The sequence below is a fragment of the Palaemon carinicauda genome, chromosome 14 (assembly GCF_036898095.1).
Source record: "Palaemon carinicauda isolate YSFRI2023 chromosome 14, ASM3689809v2, whole genome shotgun sequence".
Lineage (NCBI taxonomy): Eukaryota > Metazoa > Arthropoda > Malacostraca > Decapoda > Palaemonidae > Palaemon > Palaemon carinicauda.
In genome coordinates this window covers 143013145-143023144 of record NC_090738.1, presented here as the reverse complement: position 1 = coordinate 143023144, position 10000 = coordinate 143013145, and the positions used below count along the sequence as shown (strand labels likewise).

Genomic DNA, 10000 nt, shown 5'->3' with positions numbered 1-10000 from the left:
AAGAAAGTAGTTGCGACCTCGATGTTGAATTAAAATTTCATGCAGGTGTAGCCGCTTGCCGTGTGGGTCTGTTCGACCTTTAAAATTTTACATGATTTGAGTTCAAACCGGTGTGAGCCAGGTTGGTTTCTATCTTTTATCAATTTAATTTAAGTCTTAGTACGAAAGGATTGGGCTTTTGAGAGTTTCTTTTTTCTAGATGAAGTATAATATTACTTTGGCAGATTTATGCGTCGGATTTAGAATCCGTTTAAATAGTGTCGAGACTATAGGTTATAGTAAGTCTATGTAAACTTGCTGTGATAGTTTTAGTAAAATTTATTAGGTATTTAATTCTTTTAATTATGGTTTTAGTGGCAGTGGCATTCTTTACCTTGTTAGAGCGGAAAATCTTAGGGTATATTCAAGTTCGGAAGGGGCCTAATAAGGTGGGTTACATGGGGCTGTTACAGCCGTTCGCTGACGCGGTTAAGTTATTCACTAAAGAACAAACTTTTCCTACTCTAAGAAATTTCGTTCCTTATTATCTATCTCCTATTTTTAGTTTATTTATTTCTTTAGCTATTTGGGTAGTTATGCCCTATGAGACAGGTTTTTTTAGATTTGAGTTTGGGGTCTTGTTTTTTTTTATGTTGTATAAGTGCTGGGGTTTATTCTGCCATGGGGGCGGGTTGAGCTTCTAATTCAAAGTATTCACTTTTGGGCTGTCTGCGGGCAGTTGCACAGACCATTTCTTATGAAGTAAGCTTGGCTTTGATTCTCTTAAGACTGTTATTTTTAGTGGGGGGTTTGGATTTGAACATATTTGAGAGTTATCAGCGATACTCCTGGTTCATATTGGTAGCTGGGCCTTTGGGGTTCCTCTGGTTCGTTTCTTGTCTAGCAGAAAGTAACCGAACACCTTTTGATTTTGCAGAGGGGGAGTCAGAGCTTGTCTCGGGGTTTAATACAGAGTATAGGGGTGGGGGATTTGCTTTAATTTTCATGGCAGAATATGCTAGGATTCTTTTTTTAAGTACATTGTTTAGGATTCTATTCTTGGGGGGGAATTTGGTGTTGATTGGATTTTACTTGAAAGTGGTCTTTATTGGTTTCCTTTTTGTCTGGGTCCGGGGGTCTCTTCCTCGTTATCGTTACGATAAACTGATGTATTTGACTTGAAAGACGTTTTTACCCATTTCTTTAAATTATTGTCTGTTTTTCAGGGGAGCTAGAATTTTATGTTACGTAGCTTTAATATAGCTTGCCCTAAATTGAGGATAAACTTAGATTATTAGAAGATTCGAACTTCTTTAAGATGCTTTCAAAACATCTACTTTCCTAAAAGTTAAATAATCAGTCTATTAGCTTATCTCAAATAAGTAGTGTAAGGGGATTGATAAGATAAAATAAAAAGTACGCTCCTGTGAGGATCTGTCCTGTAAGGATATAGGGGTCTTCTACTGGTCGTGCTCCAATTCATGTTAAGAGGACGACAATAGTGACCAGGGTTCAGAATATGAATTGATTGAGCGGGTAGAAAGACAGTCTTCGGAATTTTGCTTTGTGGGTAAACGGGAGTACAAATAAGATTGCCACTGATATGACAAGGGCAATTACTCCCCCAAGCTTGTTAGGAATCGACCGCAGGATTGCGTAGGCGAAGAGAAAATATCATTCAGGTTGAATGTGTGCTGGGGTGACAAGGGGGTTGGCCGGGATAAAGTTATCTGGGTCTCCTAGTAGGTAGGGGTTTAAAAGAGTGAGAAGGATTAAAGCTATTAATATAACCATAAATCCAACGATGTCTTTAAATGAAAAATATGGGTGGAAAGGTACCTTTTCTAGTTGACTGGAAACTCCTAGGGGATTATTAGACCCAGTTTGGTGGAGAAATAGAATGTGGACTATTGTAGCTGCTGCCACGATAAAGGGGAGAAGAAAGTGGAAAGTAAAGAATCGAGTGAGTGTAGCGTTATGAACAGCGAATCCTCCTCAAATCCACTGAACAAGGTCAGTCCCTAAAAAAGGAATGGCAGACATTAGGTTGGTAATAACAGTCGCTCCTCAAAAAGATATTTGTCCTCAGGGTAAGACATAACCTAAGAAGGCGGTAGCCATTACTAAGAATAGAATGATAACCCCTACTGATCAGGTGTGCATGTAAAGGAAGGAGCCGTAGTAGATTCCTCGTCCGATGTGCCTGTATAAACAGATAAAGAAAAAAGAAGCTCCATTTGCATGGGTAGTTCGAAGCAGCCAACCATAATTGACATCTCGGCAAATGTGTGCTACACTAGAGAAGGCGAGTGTAATATCGGCAGTATAGTGTATAGCTAAAAAGAGACCAGTTGCGATTTGGACTACTAAACAAAGTCCTAATAGGGACCCGAAGTTTCAAAGTGTAGAGATGTTAGCTGGAGTAGGGAGGTCAACTAAAGCTCCGTTAGCGATGCTGAATAGTGGGTGGGATTTCCGGATTGGGGCTGCCATTAGGAGAGGCGAAGTGGGCCAAAGAATCTTGATCTTAACTTGACAATAATTACTAGAGATAGGAGAAGGTATAGGATGATCACTGCCGTTAAGTTGGCAGAAGTGGGGTTATACATACTATTTAATTTAAATTGGATAGATGTAATTTCTTGGGGGGACCAGTAAAAAGATGTTTCAAGAGTTTCTTTGTTAGGTAGAATTAGAGTTTCGGAGAAAAGTAGGGCAGGGATAGTTAGAAGGGGTAACAAAAGGATAATAGTAAGTTTAAAGTTAATTTTAAATATTTCGTTGGAGGCCAGGGAAGCTACGTAAATAAACAGTACTAAAGTAGCTCCTAGAAAAATTAAAAATAAGATATAAGAGAACCATCTTATTCCTGAGATGAGAGTAGCTGTGTTACAAACTAGAATAGTTTGCATGATTAGCGCTAGGCCACTGGCCAGGGGGTGGGTCAGGAAGGAGAAGCAAAAAGCTATCGATAAGAGTCTTAGGGATAAAAAAATAAGTGTTGATATCCAGGGGTGAGACCTGAGCTTCAAGAATAAAAATTCATTTACGGCTTACAAGACCATTGTTTTATTTAAACTATTGAAGCTATCAGGAAGTAGTTTAAGTAAAATATTAGTTTTGGGGACTGAAGATAGGGGTGAACTTTCTTTCTGAAGTGCTAATGGTAATCTTGAGGCTTTGAGTTTGTATTCCTTTGGTATGGTTGTGTTGTGGGGCTCTGGCATTTGTGATGAAGCGAAAACATCTTTTAAATTTACTATTAAGTTTAGAGTTTATTATGGTTAGTATTTTTTGGTTTATGCTTAGGGTAGTAGGGTTCTTAGGGGGAGATTCCTTTTTTTTAATATTTTTTTTAACTTTGGCCGCTTGTGAGGGGGCCCTTGGTTTGGCTTTGTTGGTTTCTATCGTTCGTAGGCATGGAAGGGATAATTTCAATAGGTTTAGAATTTTAGGATGTTAAAGTTTGTTTTTATAGTTTGTGTTCCAATAGTTGGCTGTCTGTTCAGCTTTCTCTTTTTTTAGGTAGTTTGTTGTTTAGTGTGCTCTGTTTAAGGGGGTTTGGGGAGTTTCAATACGGCTGAAGTTTAGGGGTTGACTGGATCGGTTATTTATTGATCTTACTTAGGTTTTGAATCTTGGCGTTAGCTTTGGGGGCCAGGGAGGGGGTTAAGCGAGGTTTCACTTTTAGGGGGGTGTTTTTAATTGTTAACTTATTTTTATTGTTATCCTTAATTTTGACTTTTTCATGTTTAGACTATTTGTTGTTTTATATTTGTTTCGAGAGTTCTTTGGTCCCTACTATAATTTTAATTCTAGGCTGGGGCTATCAGCCCGAGCGGCTGCAAGCCGGTGTTTATATGTTATTTTATACTTTATTCGGGTCTCTTCCTTTGTTGATTTCTTTTTTAAGATTGTATAACTTGGGCGGCACCATAGTAATAAGTTTAAGGGAATGTCCGGAGTTAGAGTTTAGTTTAAGCTTGATTTGGTATGTCGCAAGGGTGGTGGCTTTTGTAGTAAAGTTACCTATGTATTTAGTTCATCTATGGCTCCCCAAGGCGCACGTAGAGGCCCCTGTGGCTGGTTCTATAATTTTAGCTGGGGTCCTACTTAAGCTAGGGGGCTACGGGTTAATTCGTGTTTGTCCTCTTTTTTCTAAGGTGGGAGTTAGTCTTAGTTGGGTTTGAATTAGTTTGGGTTTAGTGGGTGGTATTATTGTGAGTCTGATTTGCTTACGTCAGGGGGATATAAAATCTTTGATTGCTTATTCTTCTGTTGCTCATATGGGCTTAGTTTTATATGGGCTGATACTTTGCAGCTGGTGGGGGGTTTGCGGGGCAGTTGCTGTGATAGTTGGTCACGGGCTGTGTTCTTCTGGGCTTTTTTGCTTGGCAAATGTAAGATATGAGCGGCTGGGAAGGCGAAGTCTATTTATCAGAAAGGGGCTTTTAAGGTTTATACCTACTTTATGTCTTTGGTGGTTTGCTTTAAGGGTGGGAAATATGGCGGCTCCTCCGACTTTAAATTTATTGGGAGAAGTTAGTTTAATTGTTGGGGTCATTTCGTGGTCATCTTGGGCCGGTTTGGGGGTGATCTTTTTATCTTTTTTAAGGGCAGCTTATACTCTTTATCTTTTTTCTTTGAGTCAGCACGGTAAGTACTTTAGATCTGTTTTTTCTTGTTGTTCTGGCGAAGTTCGAGAGTATTTAGTGTTAATACTTCATTGGTTGCCCTTGAATATTTTAATTTTAGTGGGGTACATGTTTGTTGTCTAATTCAAAGCTTGAATAGTTTAAGAAAAAAATATTGGTTTGTGGGGCCAAAGATATAATATTTATTTTGAGCAGTGTTATGAAATATTAAAATAGCTGAGAGAAGAATAGTTTTTCTTTTAGGAGTGGCAGTTTGGGGGATTTGATCTTCGCTAGGGCTTTTGAAGTCTGGTTGTAGTTATTTTATAGAGTGGGAGTTGGTTAGTTTAAACGGGGTGAGAATTGAAATGTCTTTAATTTTTGATTGAATATCTCTGATGTTTTTATCTTTTGTCTGCTTAATTTCTTCTATAGTATTATATTATAGGGGGGGTTATATGAGGGGGGATAGAAATATGAACCGGTTTTTATACATTGTGCTTGGCTTTGTAGCGTCGATGCTGATGTTAATTTTAAGGCCTAATTTAGTGAGGATTTTGTTGGGGTGAGACGGTCTTGGTTTGGTGTCTTATGCCCTAGTAATTTATTACCAGAACGAGAAGTCAGCCGCTGCCGGGATATTAACGGCGCTATCTAATCGGGTGGGGGATGTTGCTATTTTGTTAGGTATTGCTTTTATGGTAGACTTGGGGGGTTGAAATTTCCTCTTTTATGTTGGGGGAAGATCTTTAGAAAATAGTTTGGTGCTTTGGTTGGTTGTTATTGCTGCAATAACTAAAAGAGCTCAGATTCCATTCTCAGCTTGGCTGCCAGCTGCAATGGCAGCTCCTACGCCTGTATCAGCTTTAGTGCATTCTTCTACTTTAGTAACGGCGGGGGTATATTTATTGATTCGGTTTAGGCCCAGATTAACTGGCACTTTGATTAGAGACATTTTATTGTTAATTGGTTGCACTACGATGTTCATGGCTGGCTTGGGTGCTAATTTCGAGACGGATTTAAAGAAAATTATTGCCTTGTCTACTTTAAGGCAATTGGGGGTAATAGTAAGAATTCCAAGTTTGGGCGGGGCCATGTTAGCTTTTTTTCATTTATTGACGCATGCTTTGTTCAAGGCTCTCCTATTCATGTGTGCCGGTTCTATTATTCATAACGTTGGGGGCACTCAAGATATCCGAAATATGGGTAATCTGGTCGGCAGTCTTCCTCTGAGAGTTATGTGTATCAACTTAGCCAATTTATCTTTGTGCGGGATTCCTTTTTTAGCTGGATTTTACTCTAAAGACTTGATTTTAGAAGTGGCATTTATGGGGCCATTAAATGTAATTTGTTTGTTAATATATTGACTGGCAACAGGCTTGACAGTGTGCTATAGGTTCCGACTTGTTTATTACAGCTTGAGTGGGTCTTGGAATTTGAGTTGCTGTTCTTGCGTAAGAGACGAGGATACTTTGATAAGAACACCGATGAGAGTGCTCAGGCTGGGTGCAGTCATAAGTGGGGCAGCTCTTTCTTGGTTGATTTTTCCTGCTTGTTATATAATTTGTTTAACCCCTGTCTTTAAATTGTCTGTGTTATTTGTAACTTTAGTCGGGGGGACTATTGGCTATGTACTTAATTTAGTTTCTGAAAGTTGTAATTTGAAATCTTTAGGGTCTTACCATAAGACTGTGTTCTTTGGTTCTATGTGATTTTTGCCTTTTTTATCCACCTTGGGGGTGGTTCCTGGGGGATTATCTCTTGGGGGACTTTTCCACCAAATTAGAGATAGGGGGTGGTCAGAATATTACGGGGGCCAGGGAATTTATTTTAATTTAAGGGGGCTAAGGCAAGTTCTACAAGTAGTCCAAGAAAATAGGATTAAAATTTACTTATTGGTGATATTAGTTTGAATGGTGGGGCTATCTTTAATAATTTAAACCCGGGTAGACTTATAAAGAGCATTACATTGAAGCTGTAAAGGAGGTATTCTTACCCCTGGGTGTTTTTAAAAGGAGTGTACCTTTAGCTCTACAATGAAAATGTAGTGTGTTTATTACACTATAATAACAGAGATAAAGACAGAGTTAAACTGCCTGAGAGTGAAGTTAGAAGCTTCTTCTCCTTCAAGTTATCTCTAGTTAGAATTTAAATTCAATAAGTTCATTAACAGTGAAATACCTCTACTTTGGTTTTAACTAAAAGCTAGGGGCAGTTGTTGCCAAAGTTTAGGTCGAAACTAAATGCGATAGTTCGCTTCCCAGCCAAGATTAGCTTAATAGCACCTTTTGCGTGCAAGGCAAATATCATTGTTGACTACAATCTCTGGAGAGTGTTAAGAAGATCAGTCAAGGGCTCCTTGATTCCATTCATGGTAGAGGCCCGCTAGAAGGATTAGGAGGAAAAAAGTTCCAGTAATTACCCAGGTTTTAATAAATGTTAGTTTGGTAACAACTACTAGGGGTAATAGGAGCGTGATTTCTACATCAAAGATAAGGAAGATAATGGCAATGAGGAAGAATCGGAGAGAGAATGGGAGTCGGGCAGATCCTTTAGGGTCAAATCCGCACTCGAATGGTGATCTCTTTTCTCGGTCGATAATAGTTTTTTTTGATAAAAGTGAAGAGATAAATATTACAATTGTTCTTAAAGCAAGGGCGAATAAGACTATGGTCAAGATAATTAGAATTACCTATCCTGGAGATACCAGGCTTATTGATTGGAAGTCAATTGTACAATTATACTAGATAGGTATGGGATTATCCTCCTCATCAGTAAATCGAAATATAAAGGAAGAGTCAAACTACGTCGACAAAGTGTCAATACCAGGCAGCAGCTTCGAATCCAAAGTGGTGGTTGGCTGAAAAGTGGCACATGTATAGGCAATATAGGGTCACTATGAGGAAGCCAGACCCGATGATAACGTGAAGTCCGTGGAATCCAGTAGCTACAAAAAAGGTAGAGCCGTAAACTGAGTCTGCAATGGTGAAGGGGGCCTCATAATATTCGAGGGTTTGAAGGGCTGTAAAGTAAACTCCTAAAGAAACTGTTAAGGCAAGCCTTTGAATTGCTTGTGAAAAGTTAGATCTGATTAGGGCATGGTGAGTTCAGGTTACTGTCGCCCCTGAGGCTAAGAGAATGGCGGTATTCAGAAGTGGAATTTGGAATGGATTAAAAGATTGGATCCCAGCTGGAGGCCAGCAAATTCCTAATTCAATGGTGGGGGACAGTCTTCTATGGAAGAAAGCTCAGAAGAAACTGAAGAAAAATAAGACTTCTGATGTAATGAATAGTATTATCCCTCAGCGAAGTCCGTTGACTACTTTAGCAGTGTGTTGACCTTGGTAAGTTGCTTCTCGTGTGATATCTCGCCATCACTGAACTATGGTCAATAGGGTAGTGAGTAAGCCTAGGATCAAAAGATCTGGATTAAATTGATGGAATCATTTTACTAAGCCTGTAGTTAATATTATAGCTCTGATTGATCCTGTGAGCGGTCAGGGCCTGACGTCTACTAAATGATATGCAGGGAACCCGTGTTTTTGCATTAGTTAACTTCCCTCGTATACAGGGTTGTTAGAGCTGCGAATACATAAGATTGAATAATAGCAACAGCTGATTCTAGAATTAGTAAGAGAAGTTGGGAGAATAAGAGAATAGGTAGTAGGGTTTTAGGCCACGCCGGTCCTGTATTTCCGAGCAGGGTTAGTAAAAGGTGCCCGGCAATTATATTAGCAGCGAGTCGAACCGCTAAGGTTCCTGGGCGAATGATATTTCTTACAGTTTCAATTAAAACCATTAGGGGGGTTAGGGGTATGGGTGTTCCTGAGGGAACTAGATGTGCAAACATATGTTTCGTGTGATTTAGCCAGCCGAAAACTATTGAAGTTAGTCAAAGAGGAAGGGCAAGAGAGAGGGTTATTACTAAGTGTCTAGTTCTTGTAAAAATGTAGGGAATTAAGCCCAAGAAATTGTTAAATATAATGAGTCTAAATAGTGAGACGAAGATAAGGGTGCCTCCGGGGTTGGCTGGCCCTAAAAGGATTTTTAGCTCCTTATGTAGTGTTAGTGTGAGAGAGGATCATGCAAGTGAAGCTCGCGAAGGCATGGCTCAGTAGAGATAGGGTATGAACAAGAGTGCTAATGTTGTTGAGGCTCAATTTAGGGGCAGGTTAGCTAACCTGGAAAGGGGGTCGAAACTAGAAAAAAGGTTTGTTATCATTTTCAAGGTTGTGGGGTTTGAACTGCTTTTACAGTAGAAGTTTTGATCTTAATGGGAAGCTTAGTATAAAAATTTAAAATAATGATTAGGGCGAAGATGGCTGTAAAAAATGCGTAGAGGTTAAGTCATAGCAAGGGGGCTATTTGTGGAATTTTAAAATATTAGGATCTAATAATTTAAGCTTGACAAGCTTATGTTATAATTCAACTAATTTTAAATTTCATTAGGGGCGGGTGGTTACGTCATTTTAGGGTTAAAAGACCTACACTTATATCTTCAGTCACCTAATGAGGAGTCTTCTTTGTGTTCATAGATTCAGTTTAAGAAAGATTTAACTGAAACTCCTTCTACTACAATCGGTATGAATCTATGGTTAGCTCCACAGATCTCAGAACATTGGCCATAAAATAGTCCAGGCCGGTTGATTTGGAACCTAAGCTGGTTTAGTCGTCCTGGGATGGCATCTACTTTGACCCCTAAAGAAGGGACTGTTCAAGAGTGGATGACATCTGCTGCGGTGATTAGAACTCGGATTTGAGTGTTTATGGGTAAGATTGTTCGATTATCCACATCTAATAGTCGAAAGTTAGAGTTATCAGCCTCTGCCTCTGGGACTATATAGGAGTCAAATTCTACCTGAGGAAAGTCTGAGTACTCGTACCTTCAATATCATTGGTGGCCAATGACTTTTAGTGTGACGTTAGGGTTATTAACTTCGTCGAGTAAATAAAGTAGGCGAAGTGAGGGAAGGGCAATAAAAATTAAAATAACTGCTGGGAGGATCGTTCAGATGGTTTCAATGGTTTGGTGTTCCAATAGGAATCGATTTGTGAGCGAATTAAAAAACAAAGAAGAAAGTATGAATCTTACTAAAGTGGTGATTAAGATTAAAACTAGTATAGCGTGGTCATGGAAAAAAATTAGTTATTCTATGAGAGGTGAAGCGGCGTCTTGGAAGTTTAGAGCAGTTCAGGTTGCCATTAGTTCTAAAAGAAATATAAATTTCCTACTAGGAGCTTAAATCCTATGCAATGATCTGCCATTTTAGATAGTTAGTAATTAGGGGAATCTCAGAGAATCTGTGGTCGGCCGGAGGGTAGTTATGTTGTCACTCAATAGAAGTGGGCATAAATAGGGAGAATAAAACTGGACGTTTCACTGAAAA

General features: G+C 39.1%; 4 pseudogenes; 3 read left to right on the top strand and 1 right to left on the bottom strand.

The window, feature by feature from the left end:
• Positions 1 to 1244, top strand: part of LOC137653813 (NADH-ubiquinone oxidoreductase chain 1-like) — a 1437-nt pseudogene extending 193 nt beyond the window's left edge.
• LOC137653814 (NADH-ubiquinone oxidoreductase chain 1-like) overlaps positions 1 to 10000 on the top strand; it is a 24318-nt pseudogene that overhangs the window by 1098 nt on the left and 13220 nt on the right.
• Positions 4750 to 6554, top strand: LOC137653809 (NADH-ubiquinone oxidoreductase chain 5-like; annotated as a pseudogene).
• LOC137653810 (cytochrome c oxidase subunit 3-like) lies at positions 7366 to 8161 on the bottom strand (annotated as a pseudogene).